This window comes from Elephas maximus, chromosome 7 (assembly GCF_024166365.1).
Source record: "Elephas maximus indicus isolate mEleMax1 chromosome 7, mEleMax1 primary haplotype, whole genome shotgun sequence".
In the NCBI taxonomy this organism is placed as follows: domain Eukaryota; kingdom Metazoa; phylum Chordata; class Mammalia; order Proboscidea; family Elephantidae; genus Elephas; species Elephas maximus.
Window position 1 is genome coordinate 65,512,917 of NC_064825.1, and position 21,463 is coordinate 65,534,379.

The following is a 21,463-nucleotide window of genomic DNA, read 5'->3' on the forward strand; positions in this document are numbered from 1 at the left end:
ATACCTGGGGATGGAAATGCAAATTCTCAGTAGGGGTTCGAACGGGAATGAACTGGTTCAAAGCTCTGATATGTACAAGAAAGATATACTCAAAGAATATTAGTCCCTGAGCTATATCAGGACATGAGAATATAAGTGCCCAGGGTATACACAGAAATTTTAGAGAAAGCTTTGGACTTCCATAGGCTGTGGTGGGTGTGGGTTTTGAGCATATGTTACCCGACCTTTATGATACAGGGAGGTTCAAGCTGACATGTGGGCTACTTGAGCATCTACATGTGTCAGGCCCAGCCTAGTTCCTGGTCCTGTGTCATTCCACCATTTTCTATGCCTGATCCTGCTCCAGGACCCTGGGCCGCTCTGGAGAGACAAGAGGCATTTAACTAGATCCAACCTGATGGTCTGGGGGTTCCACATAAAGTCAGCTTTGCTGCTCATACTTCATACTTTCCTGAAATCATGCCCCAGTCAAACACTGGAATCCATCTTATTCTCAAATCCTGGGACTTTCTCTTCTTTCCGATCCTGGGAACCCCAGGACCTCTGCCTTAGAATCTATCCCTAAATTTCTTCTCTGGTGTTCTACCCACTAGTTTCCTACCAGGATTAAGGAATGATGCAAACTTGTTGTTTGAACTTTGAGAGGTCATTTTTACTCTCCGGCCCTTGGTTTCCTCACATGTAAAACATTGTGATTAGGAAGATGATTATTAACTCAAGCAGGCTTGGACACGAGTTATACTGGCTCCTGAGCAACATGGACTAGACGGGATGGGTTCCAGGAGCCAAGTGGTCCTGGCAGGGGCTATAAAGTGTGTGGTGATTTCTAATCAGGCTGAGGCAGTGGTTGAAATCTCAGGACTCCATCAAGTGTCAGGGTGGAGTCATGCAGCATAAAGTAGACACAAGCATAGTATCTTGACTTTCAATACTCAGGCCACTGAACACACAAACTCAACCAGTGTCTGTGGACTGTGGAGCAGGATCCAGCCCCACTGGAGGAGGATGCTGACCAGGCTGGGAAGGGACTTAGAACGACAACTATGACACAAATAATGAGCAAGGCTCAGTTTCCAGGGGGCAATGGAAAGAAGGGGACAGGGAAACTGAGGCTGAAATTCAGGCATATGGTCTGAATCAATATAACTGGCAGGTTATGACTAGTACACCATGGAGGTTATTTTTGGCTTACCGGTTTGTAGGTTTAAAGGAAACAAGATTATTCCTTGACCCTTTTATCAGTTGTTACAGTTGAGATTTCCTAGGGCCTCCCTTTTCTACTCAAGGCTGCCCCAGAGACCTTTACCTGAATGAGGATAAACCTGCCTATGAAGAGGGATAGATTTCTGATATCAGATTCCTCCAGGCAAAAGGTTCTAGGGTTCCACAAACAATCTCAGACGTGTCGGGGGGGGTCAAGAAACATCCTGGTGAGGACAAGCTGTGGCATCCTTGGCACTCCTCAGAGAGTACAGGCCAGCGCACGTCTGGTTACACCCTTTACATCATGTGTTTTGGATCAGTTCTTGAGCACACATATTTGTGGGGTTCACTTCAGGGTGGGGAATAGGAGCCACAGTGCTTGACACATAGTAGGGCTTCAATAAGTGTTGGTTAAATGAATGAAAAATGGAAGCTGAATAAAACAAATATGAAAGACTGATGGCGGGAAGAAAGGAGAGAATAACACTGATCCTGGGAAATAGTCTGATTTCCCTTGTGTGAGCCTTACCATCAACAACTCAGTGTCAACCTTTCCCCCATAATAAGAAAAATAATTCTCAAAACACATTTTCACTTTATAGATTGCCAGGGCTAAGGAGATGTTCCTACCCTTGACCCAGTAATCCCACTCTTGGGATTCTATCATAGGAAAATAATTCAACAAAAACAAAAAGCCAAGCACACAAAGGTACTTATGACAGCATCATCTAAGACAGCAGAAAAATGAAAACAGTCCATGTGTCCAACGATAAGGCACAGGCTGAGTAAATTTTGGTCCATATACTCAGAGGGACATTCTGTAGTCATTAAAATGATCATTGTGAAGATTATGCACCAAACATGGAAAAGGCATAAAAAATAATTTTATAAAAGAGAAGTATACAAAATGCCACATATGTTATTAGTACAAATGTGTTAGCGTTCTCCCTTGTCTTAACCAGTTTGATTTTGTCAGGTTCCTATCACCGTGGTTAAGTTCTAAAAGGAAGACAAAAGATTTCAAATATCTAAAGTTCCCCACCCTTTCTCTGATTGTAAAAACGATACATACTAGAATTCTGGGGAAATGGTGGCAGTGAGGCAGTACAGGTTTTGGGTCTTCCTGAATCACCACGTAAAAGACAGACAACTAGTCAGCAAAACTAAAAACCTAGGAACAACATTTATAACAAAATGAAGTGACAAAATGCAAGCACCAACAGCCACAGATGTGTTATGGGCGTCTGTATGAGAGAAAGCAGAGGGAAGCAACAGGCATCTGATGCACTGAGAAATTTTGAGAAAACATCAGATGTGAGGGAAAGCATGGAGGGTTAATTTGAGAGCAACAGGTAAAACTGGAAGGAATGTTGCCCATTCCAATAATACCCACCACCCAGTGCCGTGTCAAAAGGCTTGTGGTAAGGCCTGAATAGGCAGGACTGGAGTACCCTAGGTCCCATGAGCATGAATTCTTGAAACTGAAGAGCCAGTATGCCATTCAAAGACAGGGCCCTACACTAAGGGAAACTTCTAGGAGAGGAATAAATATTGAATAAATTCAGGACAAAAGAGAAGGTTTAGATAAAAGTAGGGAAGGAGAAAAGAGCCATTAAATTTCAGAAAGAAAACTATAATTAAAAAAAAAATAAACTTTTTGTCTTAGAATGCAAGCTGCTATTTTTTGACCCTACATGAAAACAACAAAAGAAGTAGCTCTGTGAATTTGGAAAGCTATTTAAACCAGAATACAGGAAAACTAAATTCACACTGACATGACCAACAGGAAAGTATCTAGGTTAAAATACTATGAGAAAAAGGAATAAGCATCATAATGTCATCCCTAACAGGCGCTGAGAATGTGCCAGAGAGACATACTCAAAAAGCAGATCAAAATATAATATTCTATTTCAAAACAAGAGACTAAAGAACAGCATAGAGAGGAATTAGAAATTCAAAAATGAGATGATAGAACTAAAGAATTAGAAATAACATAAAAATTATTAAAAAAATCAAGATGAAATACAACAAATAAAGGCTTAAGAGAAATAGACTGAGAAAAGAGGAAGATTTTCTTTAAATAAACTTTTTATTTTGGAATAGTTTTAAATTCATAGAAAATTGTAAAGATAGTACAGAAAGTTCCTATATACCCTTCGCCTAGCCTACCTAATGTTACTATAACCGTGGTGCATTTGTCAAAATTAAGAAATTAACATTGGTACAATATTATTAACTAAACTACAAACTTTATTTGGATTTTTCACTAATGTTTTTGCACTAATGTCCTGTTTCAGGATTCAAAGTTACTTACTTTGGAAAGCAAATATATACAAACATTTACAACATAAAATTCATAATGCCTAGCATTTAGAACATTATCAGTTGTGAGAAGAAGTAGGAAAGTGTGACCCATAAGGAAAAGAACCAGTTGATCGAAACAGATGTAAGTATTAAAGAAATAATGGAATTGTCAGAAAAGAACATTACAACTGTTACAAATATGCTGAAGTATTTAAATAAAAATATGAACATAGGAAAGAAATGATAGATATAAAAAAGAATGAAATGGAAATTTCAGAGCTGACAATTATAATGTATAAAATGAAAAATCCACTGGATAAGTTTCAGATTAGACACTGAAGAGAAGATCAATGAACTTGAAGACAGAGCAATAGAAACTATACAAACTGAAATAGAGAGAGAGAAAGAGAGTGAGAAGACTAAAAATGATAAAGAGGACTTGAGTAATCTATGGGACAATAACAAGCGGAATAATGTGTGTGTAATTGGAGTTCCAAAAAAAGAAAGGGGATAAATAACGGTAGAAAAAGTTTCCAAATTTGAAGAAAACTGTAAGCCCACAGACCCAAGAAGTTCAACAAACCTCAAGCAGGAAAAGCATAAAGTAAACAACATCAAGACACAATGCAATCAAATTGCCGAAAGCCATTGACAAAGAAAAAAAAAAAACAAAAAACCTTTAAACTCAGAGAAAAAGAGGCACAGTTTACATACAGAGGAACAAAGATAAGAATGACTTTGTAAACAAGCCATTGTTTTTAACAACATCTTCAAAGTACCGAAAGAAAAATGTCAACCAAAAAATTCTACGTCCAGGAAACATATCCTTTAAAAATGAAGGTAAAATAAAGACTTCTTCAGACAAACAAAAAGCTTAGAGAATTTGTGGCTATCACCTGCACTGCAAAAATGTTAAAAATGTTAACGGAATTTCTTAAGACTAAAGAAATATGATACCACATGGAAATTTGGATCTACGTAAAGGAAAATAAAAAAAATAGAGTGGAGAAAATAGTAAATATGTGAGTATTTATAAAAGAATTTTTTCCCATATTAAAATTTTATTAAAAGATAATTCACTGTTTTAAAAATAATAACGATGTTTTATGGTTTTAATGACATACATAGAAGTAAAATATAAAAACCATAGCCACAGATGGGAAGAGGAAATAGAAGCACATTTTTGAAAGGTTTTATATTATACATGAAGTGGTATAATATTATTCCAAGGTAGACTGTGATAGGTTAAATATGCATATGGAAAAATGAAACAAACTAGAAGGCAATATAAGACAAAAGGCAAAACAATGACAACAGTAAATGACATTCCAAATAACTATAGCTAACAATCCTAAAGTATTTTTTTTTTGTTTTTAACAATTCTAAAGTAGAGATAAAATAGCAGACTACAAAGCACTCAAGTAATCCACGAGAAGTCAGGAAAAGAATACAAAACAACAGCAAAGAACAAATGGGACAAGTAGAAAACAAATAGCAAGATAATAAACTTAAATCCAAGCATACAGATATTTACATTAAATATAAATGGTCCAGATGCCCCAGTTAAACACAGAGACCCAACTTTGTGTACACAGAAGGATTAAAATGAAAAAGGATAAAAAAAATACCTTGTAAATACTTAAAAAAAAACAACTTATAAGAAAACTGGAGGGGCTATATTAATATCAAACAAAGCAGATTTCAGGGCAAGAAATATTACCTAGGACAACAAGGGACATTTCATAATGATGAAAAAGTTCAATTCATCAAGAAGAGATAACAATTCTAAATGTGTACATATCCAATAACAGAGATTCAAAATATATGAAGCAAAAACTGACAAAGGTAAATGGAGAAATCAACAAATCCAAAATTACAGTTGGAGACATCAATACTCTTCTCTCAGTAACTGATAGAATAGACAGATAATCTGTGAAGATAAAGAAGACTTGAATACCATCTACCAACTTGACCTAGCTGACATTTATAGAAACAGTAACACCCAACAATAGCAGAGCACATATTCTTTCCAAGTGCACATGGAATTTTCACCAAGCTAGAACACATTATGGGCCTTAAATAAGTATCAATAAATCTAAAAGAATTGAAATAACATAGAGTATGTTCTGTTCTCTGACTAGAAATGAATGAAATTAGAAATCAATAACCAAAGATATCTGGAAACCCCACAAATAATTGAAATTAAATGACACGCTTCTAAATAACCTTCGAGTGAAAGAGGAAAGTACAAGGGAAATTGTATTTTGAACTGAATGATAATAAAAACACAACAAATCAAAATTGGCGGTATGCAGCTAAAGAAGAGCTTTCAAATAAATTTCAGCTTTAAATGTTTATATTAGAAAAGAAAGAGCTAAGCTTCCAACCTAAAAAAGAAAATTGAACATAAAATAAGTAGTTGAAAGGGAATAATTGGTAGTGGAAATCAGGAAAGAGAAAACAAGAAATAACAGAGAAAGTCAATAAAACACATATCTTGTTCTTTGAAAAGATCAGTAAAATTGATAAACCTCTAACTAGACTAACGAGAAAGAGAGACAAATTGCCAATATCCGGAATGAAAGCAGGGACATCACTTATAAATCCTACAGATATTAAAAAGAAAAAAAAAAAGCCAATTCATGTCTATAAATTAGACAACTTAGATGAAATGGACAAAAATTATCAAAATACAAAAATTATCAAGTTTGACATAAGAAGAAATAGAAAATCTAAATACCCGTATTTCCATTAAAGATACTGAATTTGTTATCAAAAATCTTTCTGTAAAGGAAATGCCAAACTCTGATGGCTTAACAGGTGAGTTCTGTTACATATGTAGAAAGAAAGAATATCAGTTCTATGTAAATTCTATGTAAATTATTTAAAAAATAAAGGAGGTACACTATTCAACTCATTTTAGGAGGTCAGCATTATCCCTCTACCAAAACCGAACAAAAATGTTACAAGAGAATTACCATATTTTTAAGCAAATAATGTGTGCCTTCTTTGTTTGCTGACCGTGCCCTCCCCCCATGAGGTATTTTCATGAGCACTGGTATGCTAATTTTTTTACAACTACATGTTTTACATGTAAAAAAATTAGCATAGTGCCCTTACGAAAATACCTTGCAGGGGGAGGGCATGCTTGCAAACAAATGTAGAAGGCACATGTTATTTGCATAAAAATAGGTACAGACCAATATCGCTCGTGAATATAGATGTAAAAATTATTACTATTTTAGCAAATGGAACCTAATAGTATATAAAAAAGATAATATATCATGACTGAGTGGGATTTTTCCCCAGCAGTGGAAGGTTGATAACATCTGAAATAAAAAATACATTAATATCTGAAGATCAATTAACTGTTCACACATACTTCTCCTAGTTTTTGTATAGTTTTGTTTTGCATTTACATTTTTAAATAATCTGGAATTTACTTAGGGGTACGTTGCCAGGTGAATATAACTTTTTTGGAAAGAGTTATTATTTTCAACACTGTTTGTTGCATCAGTTGACATTTTTTCATTGATTTCTGATGTTTCCTAAATCATGTATTAAGTTACCAGTTTGCATGTTTGTTAGAACTTGTGCCAGCATTATAATTTCATAATGTTTAACAACAGTAATTTAAAAGTACATTTTGTATCTGGCAAAGTAAAAAGTCTCTTCAATATTTAGGTTGATTTATATGTTTATATATTAAATATTTATATTTAATTCACATCTAATTATGAATTTGTTTTTGTTTCTGCTTTTTTTAAAGCTCTTTTTGCTTATTATTTTTTTTCTAGAAATTTTCTTGGAATTGTAAGACATAGCATTGATAAATAATGACCTGTTCCTGCTTTCTTTATTTCATTGGCCTTAGCTAGCTTCTAAAACGATATTAAATAGTAATGACGAAATTGAGTATTCATTCTTCGTTACTGATTTTATTGAAACAGTCTATAGTATTTCAATTTTAAGTAAGATATTGCTACTCTTCATTATGTTAAAAGTTATCCTACTGTTTCTAAATTTTTTAAGGTTAAAAAAAGGACCAGAAACGGATATTCAGTTTTTTCAGAATATATGTTTAGGTGATTTATTTTTCTTATTGAATATTCAGTATATAATAATATATTTTCTTATTTAATATTCAATTGGCTATATAATATGCATAATATTAATACATTTCCTAATGTCAGACCTGAATTCAAATATACCAAGGATCATGAAGATGGCACAGGGCCAGGCAATAGTTCTTTCTGTTATACGTAAGGCTGCCATGAGTAGGAGGTGACTCAACATCAGCTAACAATAACGACAACGTAATATTAATACAGTTCCTAGTATCAAACCCTCCTTACATTGCTAAACTAAACCTTGCTTGCCTATTAGGGATGATTTTTTTAATGCGCTTTAATTCAATTTTTTAAAGAATTTTCTGACAGTATTCAAAAGCAAGACTGATCTGTGGTTTCTTTTTGTGTATGAACTGCTCTTGATGGGTTTTGATATCAGGGTTACGATGACCTCATAAAGTGAACTGGGCAGCTTCTCTTATTTGCTTCTTTGCCCAAATTCCTCTCCGCTTTCTAGGCCCCAGGAGATCAGGGCTGGCCAGTGTTCAGACCTGCTCCAGGGCCCTGATGACCTCCAGCATGTCCTCAGCTCTCTTCTTGACTCTTGCTGGTGTTGTCTCTGGCACCTCTCGGCATCTCTGGTCTAACTTTCCAAAGTGCTCCCTGAAGCACTACTGCCCCCACGCTTCAACCTAAACTGGCCTCTGCATGACCCCAAGGGAGGGGATTTCCTTGGCCGATGGAGATTCCCCACGTGCCCCTCCCACTTCCTCCAGGAGCTCTCCCAGCTGCAGTCATTAGCTCTCTTCTGGGCTCTGCCTGCAGCTCTCTGCTGCCCTCGCCTGCCCTCTGATCACCACATCTATCCCTGTTGTGGCTTTCTGAGCCAGACCACTGAGAATGGGACTCAGTTCCAAGGCTTCAGTGCTTGGAGATGTCTTGAAGCCGAGGGGGGTTCTCTAGAGCAATTAGTTTGAAGGGGCTGCTGCAACGAGATAGTTGTTCTGGCTGTGTCTGAAGAAGGGAGTGCCAGAATACACCCAAAGCCTGGGCCCTGCCTTTAGTGGGGAGACATGAATCACATATCCGCCAAAGGGCAACCCCGTGCTGCCTTTTTCTGATCTTGAGAAGCCCTGGTATGGTCTGGCTGGGCGGGTCTGTGAGCCCCACAGTGGGGAGAGGATAGCATTCAGTCTAGAACTTTGTCCAACATGAATATGGTGTCTCCAGAGAGAGCTGTGGCACCAGGAGATGTCTATACACTCACACACACTTCTGCCCTTCTCCTCCCCATGTTACTTTTCTCTCTTTTCCTGCCCCATGAGATAATTGGTATTTCCAGACTTTCCATTCACTTGTCCCCTGCGAATGACACCAAATGGAGAGGCCTGAGCCATGTAGTGCAATATCTGGCTCAGGCAGATCACTTTTCCTGTCACTCCTCACCCCTACCCTAGCACCATCTAAGACCATGGGGAGACACTTTTGTAATACATAGTTCTTCACTACTTAGTCCCATCTAGTATTTAAGGAGGGAGTCCTGTTTGTGCAGTGGTTAAGGCACTTGGCTGCTAACCAAACGGCTGGTGGTTTGAACCTACGAGCCACTATGTGGGAGAAAGATGTGACAATCTGCTTCTGCCCCTATAGGGCAGCTCTAGTCTGTTCTATAGGGTCCCTATGAGTTGGAATGGACTTGACAGCGGTGGGTCTTTTTTTTTTTTTTTTTTTAGTGTTTAGGAAAGGAGCCCTTGTGGCACAGCGGTTAAACACTTGGTTGCATTTAACCACTTCTAAGATCCATTTATAGATCTACTCTGTCCTATAGGGTCGCTATGAGTTGTAATCTACTCGACAGCACTGGGTTTTTTTTCACTGGGTAAGATTAGATTGTAAGATTGCAGTTTCCATCTTGGTCGTTCTTTTTCTCTCTTGGATAATTCTCTCTGGGGAAAGCCATGTTGTGAGCGGCTCTATGGAGAGGCCCATGTGGGAAGGAACAAAAGCCTCTTGCCAACAGCCCCATGAGTGAGCCTGAAAGCAGATTGTCCAGACCCAGTCAAGCCTCAGGTGGCTGCAGCCTCGGCTGACTCCTTAACTGCAGCCTCATGAGAGACCTTGTCTTAGTCATCTAGTGCTGCTATAACAGAAATACCACAAGTGGATGGCTTTAACAAAGAGAAATTTATTTCCTCACAGTCCAGTAGATTAGAAGTCCAAATTCAGGGTATCAGTTCCAGGGGAAGGCTTTCTCTCTCTGTCAGTTCTGGAGGAAGGTCTTTCTTGTCAGCCTTCCCCTGGACTAGGAGTTTCTCTGTGTAGGAATCCTGGGTCTAAAGGACTTGCTCTGCTCCTTCCTTCTTTCTTTGTGGCATGAGATCCCCAACTCTCTGCTTGCTTCTCTTTCCTTTTATTTCTCAAGAGATAAAAGGCAGTGCAGGCCACACCCCAGGAAAACTCCCTTTACATTGGCTCAGAAAGGTGACCTGAATAGGGGTGGTGTTACAATCCCACCCTAATCCTCTTAACATAAAATTATAATCCCAAATGGAGGACAGCCACAAAGTACTGGGAATCATGGCCTAGCCAAGCTGATACATTTTTGGGGGGACATAATTCAATCCATGACAGACTAGAAAGCCCTACTAAGCCACTCCTGAATGCCTGACCCCATAATAAATGTTTGCTGTTTTAAACTACTAAGCCTGGAGTAATTTATTATTTACTTACTTTTATTGAACTTTAGATGAAGGTTTACAGAACTAGCCTCTCATTAAACAATTAGTACACATATTGTTTTGTGACATTGTTTTGTGTCGTGCTAACCCCATGACATGTCAACACTCTCCCTTCTCGACCTCGGGTTCTCTGTTACCAGCTTTCCTGTCACCTCCTGCCTTCTAGTCCTGGCCCCTGGGCTGGCGTGCCCCTTCAGTCTCATTTTGTTTTATGGGCTTGTTTAATCTTTGGCTGAAGGGTGAAACTCAGGAATGACTTCAGTACTGACCTAGAAGAGTGTCTGGGGGCCGTACTCTCAGGGTTTCTCCAGTCTCTGTCAGGCTAGTAAGTCTGGCCTTTTTTTGTGAGTTAGAATTTTGTTGTACATTTTTCTCCAGTTCTGTCCAGGACCCTCTATTGTGTTCCCTATCAGAGCAGTTAGTGGTGGTAGCTGGGTACCATCTGGTTGTACTGGACTCAGTCTGGTGGAGGCTGTGGTAGTTGTGGTCCATTAGTCCTTTGGACTAATATTTCCCTGTGTCTTTAATTTTCTTCATTCTCCCTTGCTCCCAAAGAGGTAACACCATTATAATATCTTAGATGGCCGCTCATAGGCTTTTAAGACCCCAGACGCTACTCACCAAAGTAGGATGTAGAACATTTTCTTTATAAACTATGTTATGCCAATTAAACTAGATGTCCCCCGAGACCATGGTTCCCACAGCCCTCAGGCAAGTAATTTGGTCCGTTAGGGAGTTTGGATATGTCTGTAGCACTTCCATGACCTTGCCTTGTACAAGCTGTGCTGGCTTCCCCAGTATTGTGTACTGTCTTACCCTTCACCAAAGTTACCACTTGTCTATTATCTATTTAGTGTTTTTCCATCCCCATCCCACCCCTCCCTCTTAACCATCAAAGATTGTTTCTTTTTGTGTGTAAACTTTTTCATGAGTTTTTATAGTGGTGGTCTCATGCAATATTTGTCCTTTTGTGATTGACATATTTCACTCAGTGTAATGCCCTCCAGAGTCATCCATGTTCTTTATAGTTTCATAGTACTCCATTGTGTGTATGTACCATAATTTGTTTATCCATTTACCTGTTGATGGGCTGGAGTAATTTATTATGCAACAAGAAATAACTAATACAGGGCAGGTACTAGGGAGATTGTGTTTGGGATGTCAAAGCCCGAGATGATAATGATGATGGATCTCTGATTAGCCTAGGCTGTGTCTCTGCTCTGGGGTGGACTTGTTGCTTTGGCTGGTGATCTGAAGGGTCAGGCTTCCGAGATGCCTTTGAGCATGGTTGCTGAGGGGACTCCCTGGACAGCACTCCACCTAGGAAGAAGGAGCTATCAGATATAAATATAGTTGGTATCTATCCCTTAGAAATGCCCCTTGACTCAGTGTCAAGAGACTCATTCAGGCCTGAAGCTTGTGATGGACGGGGAGTTCTAAGTAAAAACTGAAACTATTTTGCAAAGAATATAACGTGTTGGTGTACCAGCCACAGTCTTTGAAAATACCTTTGTGGATGAGACCCCAGGGAGAGAGTCTGCATGATGCGGTGAGAATTCCAGTACATCTGTGGTGGCATAGGTGTGAACAGCAGCAACAAAATCTAGGGCGCTATAGTGCAGCAGATGCTTCAGATACAGGTTTGCTTGTGAGCAAAAATACCTCTTGTAAGACACATTCTCCAGAAGTGCGGTCCTAAGTTATGTAAGGGGGAGCAATAAGCTGATGAAATCAGAATTACTACTGTCTAAGCATAAGCATCTTCAGTCATGCTTGTAGTCTTGGGGGGCTGGGGAGATCTGGGTCTAATAATAGTAGCAACAACATATATTGTTCTACTTATTAAGTATTTATCGTATGTCTGACTCTAAACTCAACAATTCAAGTACATTGTATTTTTTAATTAATAAATTTTATTTTGTTGTTAAGAATACACACAGCAGGACATGTACCAGTTCAACAATTTCTACATGTACAATTCAGTGACACTGATTACATTCTTCAAGTTGTACAGCCATTCTTACTCTTCTTTTCCAAATTGTTCCTACTCCATTAGCATAAACTCAGTTTCCTATGTAACCTTTCAAGTTGCTGTTGTCAATTTGATCCCATATAGATAGTTCTTAAAAGAGCACAATGCTCTAGGCAGACATTCTTTACTAGTTAAGCTAAACTATTATTTGGCTTTAAGAGGATTTGGGGGGATATTTTTGGTTTAAGGTTTAAAGATTACCTCATGGAAATAGTTTTGAGGGTTCATCTAGTCCTCATGGCTCCAGAAATTCTGGAGTCTGAGAATTTAAAATTGTGTTCTGCATTTTCTCCCTTTTAATAAGGATTCTTCTATAGAATCTTGGATCAAAATGTTCAGTAGTGGTAGCCAGATGCCATCCAGTTCTTTTCATCTGGTGGCAGTGGAGGCAGGTGTTCATGGAGGCAATTAGCCACACATTCCATTTCCTCCTCCCATCCTTGACTCTCCTTCTTTCTTTGTTGCTCAAGCTAAATAGAGACCACTTGATGTGAGTTGAATGGCTGCTTGCAAGCTTTTAAGACCCCAGGCCCTACGGAATGAACTAGGAGGTAGAACACAAGCACTAAACACATGATTAGGCCAATTAACTGAGATGTTCTGTGAAACTATGACCCTAAACCTCCAAACCAAAGAACCAAATCCCTTGAGGTTTTTGCTTGTACATAGCAGCCTCAGCCTACTCTTTTTTTGTTGTTGTAAATGTATCTGTCACACAACTTCTGCCAGTTCGACTTTTTCCAGGTGTACAACTTACGGACAGTAATTACATCAATCAGCTGTGCAACCCTACCCTGAATCAATGCTACTTTTCCATCACCATAAACCAAAACTCAGTGGTCCATATGCAATAACCCTCTCTTCCCCTTTCCCTCCCACCCCTGGTAACCACTGACACACTTTAGTCTCTATACATTTGCCTGTTCTTGTCTTTTTATATAAGTGAGGTCATACAATATTTGCCCTTTTTTGATTGACTTACTTTACTCAGCATAATATCTTCAAGCTCTGTCCGTATTGTAGCATATATCAAGTTTTCATTTCTCTTTCTGGCTGAGTAGTAGTAAGTACATTATATTTTTAAAGGTTTGAAGTAACTTGTAAGGTAGGTATTATTCCCATTTTACAAATGAGAAAACTGACATTACATAACCTGGTTCCAGCAATGGCTTCCTTCAAAAGATGAACCCCACATCACACAGGAAGGCACTACCACTCTTAAAGGCACAGTTCTCTGGTCCCCCCCACCCATGAGACATGGAGCACCCAACTCCAGTTGTACTCTAAGCACATGGAGATCTGGCTCCTTTGAGAGACAGTTCCCCTGGAAGAGAGCCCATGGCTTGGCCCAGCCCAAGGCTCTTGGCTGCAGGGAGCTGACCTGCTTTTACCTACTGAGTCAGCAAACTGTGCAGATAATTTATAATAGTCATTAGCAGAGTGCACTGGAGGTGAAGCATGAACCTCCTGCACTTCAGCTCTGCACAGATCTGTGCAGGAGCAAATAAGGGTCTCATTCCTGAAAGCAATCTAATTAACATGAATTAGGGCCCTGCCACTTCAAAATGGAGTTTTAGGCAATTGCAAAAGGAGAAATGGGGAATCGTCATCAGTTAAAATGGGACCTGATGGAAGGAAGTGACTGATCTAATGAGGTTTATTGTGGGTCTGTGCAGAATGTGAATCATCAGGATGGAGAAGTGGGTGAGCAGATGATACACAATCAGGTCAGGGCAGAGGATGGCCACCAGATAAGGCTGTCACAGAAACTCTACCTGTGGCCACTTCTAGTGAAGTGAGATCGGTGGCCAATGTAGCCATGACTGTACTTTATCCACAGTCTCTGCATGTATATGTATATCCACCACCCACGAGTCACTGTCAAGTCGACTTCAACTCGTGGGGACCCCGTGTGTGTCAGAGCAGAGTTATGCTCCATAGGGTTTTCAATGGTTAATTTTTTGGGAGGTAGATCACCAGGATTTTCTTCTGAGGTGCCTCTGGGTATACTTGAAACTCCAATCTTCTGGTTAGCAGCTGGGTGTGTTAACTGTTTGCACCACTCAGGGACTCTCTCTCTGTGTCTCTCTCTCTACACACACCAACACACACACACACACACACACACGATTAATAAAGAGCAGTATATAGTTGGTGACACATTGGTGGTTCAGAGGTAGGATTCTTGCCTTCCGTACAGGAGAGCCAGGTTCAACTCCTGGCCAATGCAGTTCATGCATAGCCACCACCCAACTGTCAGAGGAGGCTTGTGTGCTGCTATAATGCTGGATAGGTTTCAGCAGAGTTTCCAGACTAAGATGGACTAGGAAGAAAGGTCTAGCGATCTGCTTCCAAAAGTCAGCCAGTGAAAACCCTGTGGATCACAATAGTCTGATCTGCAACTGATCATGCGGATGGCTCAGGACAAGCCAGCGTTTCATTCCATTGTGCGTGGGGTTGCAAAGAGTTTGGGGCTGACTCAACAGCAGCTAACAACAACGGTATATAGTTAATAATGTAGGCTTGATTCAGGTCTTTCAAACGATCCTTTTTGTCATCTCTACAACATCCTGGGTCACAGAGCCCATTCAGGTTTGTTCAGGAGGGAGGCCTAAATGGGTAGATCCACCAACATTGTAGTCGTCATTCCAGAGCTAAGTGAAAATCCCAGATGAGCTGCCTTGATTCCTGTCTGTCTGGGTCTACACGTTAGACCTGCAGCCCAGCACAGAAAGCCAGCAGGGCAGAAATGGCCCTGGGTTCCTGATGTCCTGGTGGGAAAATCCAGACTCTCTTTGCTCCTGACCAGATCAGCTGCAGATTCCCTGAGAGCCTGGGAGCCTGGGACCCTGACCTGGCTCTCAGAGAGAAGCCCTTCCAGTGACAAGGTTGTGACGAGTTTGGGAATGAGTTTGGGAATATTGACTTCTTCTGAAGGGTGTGAGGCCTTGGAGCTGGGGAGTGGAGCCATGGAACCTACTTTTTGCTCACTGAGAAAGGAAAGATCTTTAGAGCAACAGAGCTTGCCTTAGAGGTGAGAAACTCAAGGAATATCTGATCCCCAGACTCTTTTGGAGGTTTCTAATTTTCTCCAAGGCTCTGGTGTGGTATTTAAGAGTATCCCTTCTGCCTAGATCGCTTTCCTGCCCCCAGACCGGGGAGAATTCTCTACCTCTGATCATGTCACGCCTTACGCAGATTTAAAAGTGGTTCCTGTTATATCCCATGGCGAGTACAAGCAGCCTTCCCCCATTTCCCTTCTTTCCTTCCTTACCTCAGCTCCCTGAATACAGCTGCCTCTGTCCCTAGATTATAATTCCCTAGGAGGGCAGACTCCATGTCTCATTCATTTTAGGAGCTTCTACACTTCTCTTTGCCTTGGCCTCTCCATTTGCCTTGCATATAATACAGGATGCCACCAAGCGTTTGTTAAAAAACCCCTGTCCCCAAAGCTCCTCCTGGCAGCACTATCTTCTCCTCTTTGTCCTACAAACCAATTGCTGTGGTTTTATGACTTTGCACTGTCAGCCAAGGATTCTTAAACTGCAGTTTATCTTAGTATGTGGTCTCCAAATTCTTGTTTGATTCGTCTCTCTCTGGAAATCTCCCAGATAAATCACAGCCAGTCATATCCGCACTACACCTCACCCAGAATAGCCAGCATGAGGGCAGAGTTAGAAAGGCCTTGGGAGAGCATCCAGGAAGCCCTTGTATTATAGATGGGAAAGCAAAACTCCTGAGAGAGAAGGGACTTGCCCAAGGTCATGGTTCTGAATTGGGGCCAGAAGTCAGCTCTCGTGCCTCCCAGGGCTTGCAGGGCTCTGCATGTTGGACTGGTGGCCTCCTCCTACATGCTGCCTGAGGTTTTAAAAAGAGCCTTTCTCTGGCCCTTGCCTTTCAGGCCATCAAATTCAAAAAGGCAGTTTGATAGCTCAGCCAAAAGGGTCTGGTTCAGGGGAGGAGTGTTCGGGACTTAAGAGAGCTGGCCCAAGGGAAGTGGAGACAGTAACTAACTGTCCTCTTGATATTGCCCCTATGCAATGACTTCTACTGTTTAATCCGATGTATAAATAGTGTTTTGCTGGAATTCACCCTGAACATGAACTTGGTGAAGGGTTCACGGCCATTGGAACTCACCACCCACCACATCTAACAGTCTTCTGGCAGAAGGACTGTTCTGTTTCTGTGGCCTCTCGGTAATGTTTTTCTCATCAGCAGAGGCTGATTCCTGCCAGTGTCCTGACCGAGGCCTCCGGCCACATGCCATACAGAGTGCTGGAGGGGAAGGAGGTAATAACGCTGCTCTTTTCTAGACGCTGCTCACTTGATCCTCAGTGAAGCTCTGGGTGGCAGGCACGGAAGTCCTTATTAGTCCCGAGTTTACAGGAGAAGACACGATAGACCAGAGAGGATGAGTGACTTACCTAAGGCCACACAGCTAGTGAGTTACTGTGATCAGGGAGACAGTGGTTTAGTGCCTGTGTTCAAATTCCACTTCTGCTGCTTACTCTGAAGGCCATGTAATCCAGGCTTCCCTACTTGCTAGTTTTGGGACTTCGAGTAAGTTACTTAACAACTCTGTGCCTCAGTTTAATCACCTTTTAAAATTAAGAATATAGCCTGTCTCTCTTTGGAATGTTGGGGGATTAAATGAGACAATATATGTAAAGTTTTTAACCCTGTGCCCAGCAGGGATTAAGTGCTCAGTAGGGTTAGAAATTGTTACCATTATCAAGTCTGGCTTAGCTATGAGACATGTGCCCTCCAAGCTCACATGGGGATCCTTCCTAGGGATCTCTAGGAAAATGAATTTCAAAAGTCATAGTGTTGCAAAAGCCTTAGAGATTATCCAATTTGTCCGCTTATTCAATTTTATTATTATTATTTTTTAAATCTGACATTTGAAGGTCGTCGTACATAATCACTATTGGGATGCATAGTAATTAGGCACACAAGGTCAACAGTTCACATAAATGGTTGAAATTATTATTATGTCTATGTAGCCAAATAAAAATTTTAATTTCTCTTTTTTTGTTATTTTTTGTGTCTATGATAGACATCCATATCATGACATTTCTGTTACACACACCATTTAATCCTGATCACATGCATTGACAATAACTCGCATTAAGAAACAAAAAATAGAAAAAAAAAGTATTACTTGTAATATTCAGGAAGTGGAGGAGGGGAGGTGAGAGGAAGCATAAAAGTGCTAATTTCCTTCTCTTTCATAGCAGCCAGTAAGTGCGTACTGCCTAAAATGGAAGCATGTAAAATAAAGAAAAAAGACTCCAGCCTCTTAATGTTTTTCATGACATATTTTCTTACCCTTGGAAGTATCACTGTATCTCTTGTGGAGAATAAACACACATATGAAGTTCAGCGATCCCATTAGCTTTACTTTAGTGTCTTTGCATCCTGTTAAATTCATGTAGAATAAAATTTTATAACTTTTATTAATAAATAGTGTATAAAGCATAATTCCTTTTTAATAAGTTATTTCTCTATATCCATTCATCCACCTAATTTGCCTTCTTAGTTTCCTGCCTACTTATTCTCCTTTCTGTGTGTATAAAGCTAGAGAGGGAGCTGCAGTGATGTTCACTTATGTGAATTAACTGGGGTTATTTTGGAGTGGAGGGATCTTCAAGGTTTTTAAAAATATCTTTATGTTTGTCTACATGGTTTGAGTTCTTTAAAATAAGCATGTGTCATTAAAAAAAATATATATTTTAAATAGGCAGCTCCTGTCCAAAAGCAGGATGAGAAGGAAGGAAGGGACAGGAACTGGTTGAATGGACGCAGGGAACCTGGGGTGGAAAGGGGGAATGTGCTGTCATATTGTGGGGATTGCAACCAGTGTCACAAAACAATGTCTATAATATATTTTTAAATAATTTTTATTGAGCTTTAAGTGAACGTTTACAAATCAAGTCAGTCTGTCACATATAAGCTTATATACACCTTACTCCATACTCCCACTTACTCTCCCCCTAATGAGTCAGCTCTTCCAGTCTCTCCTTTTGTGACAATTTTGCCAGTGTCTATAAATTTTTGAATGAGAAATTAACTTGAGTTGTAAGCTTTCACCTAATGCTAAATTAAAAAAAGAAGGAAAAAATATTATTTTTTAAAAAGAGAGAAAGGCAATGATCCTGGATTTCCCCCCAACATTTGGGGTTTCCTTGCTCTTTCCGCTCTACCCCACCCCATATACTCCAGAACCAAGGCTTCCAGGATCATCCAATACCCATGGTGCTCCCACCCCAGGCTCCTACTCCCAGAGCTTAAGTCAGGGTCCTTAGTGCTGGAGCACTTGAGAGGCAGAAACTCAAGGAGGCTATGGATGACCTGGCATGGAAGTATACAACTGAGAGAAAGAGGGACGACGGCTTGGAGGACAAGAGGATAGGACTCTCTAATCTCAGGCATTTCTTCGTCTTACATATGAGAAGACCAAATCTAGAGTAAAAAAGTGACTTGTCCAGAGTCACGTAGTCTGCTACAAGCATCCTCCCTTCAAATGTAACCAATATTTTTCTCCAAACCCTATGGATAAGGAGAGGTGGTAGGGCCTTAGGCCCTTACTCTTGGTGTGGAAATGGGAGAAGAGAAGGGCATGTCAAGACACGGGAGAGGGATTGGGGCTACAACCTTTCCCTCTCCAGCAACTAGTTCTCTGTTTTCCTATTAGGTCAGCCAGAGTTGGCATCTGTAGAAACAGCAGGAAAACCTGGAGGCAGCTACAGCATCCATGCATAGAATGTTCAGAATCAGAGAAAAGAAGTCCTGGGCAGATATTGTGTCTGGATTTGAGTGAAGTGGAGAAGATTTGAAAGAGCCTGGTAGCCAATACTTGTCTTCCCAGCAGCATCTGGGGGACATGGCCTATGTTTCTGTAAATTATCAAAGTGATTTACATTTCTTTGAGGTTAGAGGTGGCAGTGGGGGTGGGGAGGGAATACTCACCATTCTTGAGGGCAGCCCCTGTCCAACTCCATGAAATTGTCAGCACCTTTCTGGTGGACAGCTCCATATTAACCATCAGAATCTTCTTCCCATCTCAATGGGGCCATTAGGCCATTGGTATTCTGTGACTGATGACTTGTCCTTTTCTATTTCTTTTTTTTCTCTCTCTTTTAAAACCATGTTTCTTAAAAAATTCACTGTGTTGTAAAGGAGTTTCAATTCAAAGGTATTTATTCTTTAAGACACACAAAGCAATGTATAAAAAGGAATATTGAATTGGTAGGAATAAAGACTCCTTTATGTAATAGCCTGAGTGATTGAGTTAGAAACCGCTTGGGGATGTATGTGTCATAGCTCAGGAATCTTCTAACTGGTGACTGGATTTTCAGAACCAAACCAACATCGAGAACACATCATCTTACAAGAATTGTTTTGGTCTATTTCCCAACGTTAATGCAATATGGGAGAGGTTAGTTGGACACTAGAATCTCAGAATTTCATGGATAGTTTAATAGTTTAAGACTGAAGTTGGGAATAATTTCTGTCCCAGAGAGTCAAGAATTGTGATAATCATTCCCATAACCAGCAATCTAAATGACTCAGGTAGAAGAGACAAGCCTAACAGGAAATGGAGGCCCTGGAATTGTAAGCAGCCAGGAAACTGAAGTGCTTGAATGTACACAAAGACTTTCCTACTAAGAGTGAGCAGGAAGGTTTGGAAAAGTGCAAAGTTATCTATTACTTCCCTTAATAGAAGTGGAGCAAAGACCACGTCACATGCGGGCAGGAGAGGCTGGTTGACTTCCATTAGTCTTCTTATGAAGCAGCCTTTACCTGGGAAAGTCACCTTGGCCCAGAGTCTGGTCCTCAGGTTGGCAGACTTGGAAATACAGTTTTGTTAGTACGGAGAGTGGCTACATCTGGAGCAGGACAGGGTTTCACTGTTCAAACTCAAAAGAAGTTGATGTGTAAACTACACATTGCCAGTTTTTTCACTGGCATTGAGAAACAGAATTGCCTGGGGAGTGGACATTTTCTGCCTCTAGTCAGTATCCCCTCTTCCTATAGGAAAATCATCTGCGCAGCCAGGTCATTATTATGAGGTTGCTTGGTGAGCTTGGAATCAGAATTAGGTCAGTTAGTTTTATGACAGTGGTGTTTGATGACAACAGGTTTTGATCAGCTAGCTCCCATGCGTCTTTGATCAGACGCTGGGTTGGGTCAGGTTTAGTTCCTCCAAAAACAGATCTTGAAGCAGGGATTTGAGTGCAAATAGTTTATTTCAAAGTAGTCCCAGGAAACACTGGTAGTGGAGTAGGGAAGTGAAATAGGGAAGGGAAGGAAGTCAATACAAGGTGTGTTATTAAACAAGTTACCACCATGAACAACTGGGGCTCACTGGGGACTCTGGGAGACTGTATAGTATGCATCTTAGTGTTATCCTGCCCTAGGGGGCAAGTGATCTGGGCTATTTATCCAACAACTCTCGTAAGCCACTGGTTGAGGGATACTCCTGGTCAGAGGGTGGAGTGGGTGGTTAATTTGCGGACATATCCTGCCTGCTACATATGTGAGCAGAATGAACCCTGGTGAGCACAGAAAGCCTTCAGGTCAAGAGACATAGGTTCTGACAGAAGTCAGGTCAATGGACACAGAAATGGACAGTGCTGAGGGCATATAAGTGGGAGTACTGATAATATCTACTATACCCCCTGCCCATCTCCACACTGTGGTCACTCAGAAATTGGGCACTGTTTCTGCTTCCTTTCACACTCATCCTTTTTCCCTGTACTTTTATCTCTGACCAACATCCTTTATGATTGGTCCATTCTTTTTTTTTTATATATTTGGTTTTGCTCTTCCTATTCCTGTGACCCCATGAACTGTCTGTCTAGTTTTATTTATAATGTGGGGATTTTAATAGTTCAATTTTGAGAATTTTGGGAGTGCCTTGCTGATGACCACATGAACTGCTTAAAGAAGGAGGGGTTGGGGGAAGACAGATCAGTGATTAGAAAAGGAGGAACATTTAGAAAAAAAGAATTTATTTTGAAATTTTTATGAAACTTGATAGCTGATCTTGAGTTCAACTGGAAGAGAAAATGCACAAACCAAGCCAAGAACATTTTGAAAAAGAACAATGCTGA

The 21,463-nt window shown here is 40.3% G+C and overlaps 1 long non-coding RNA gene across 2 annotated transcripts in view; it reads left to right on the plus strand.

Annotated features, from left to right (window-relative positions):
• The window catches only part of LOC126079385 (uncharacterized), a 70,616-nt gene that overhangs the window by 30,818 nt on the left and 18,335 nt on the right, over positions 1–21,463 (plus strand). The window lies entirely within an intron of this gene.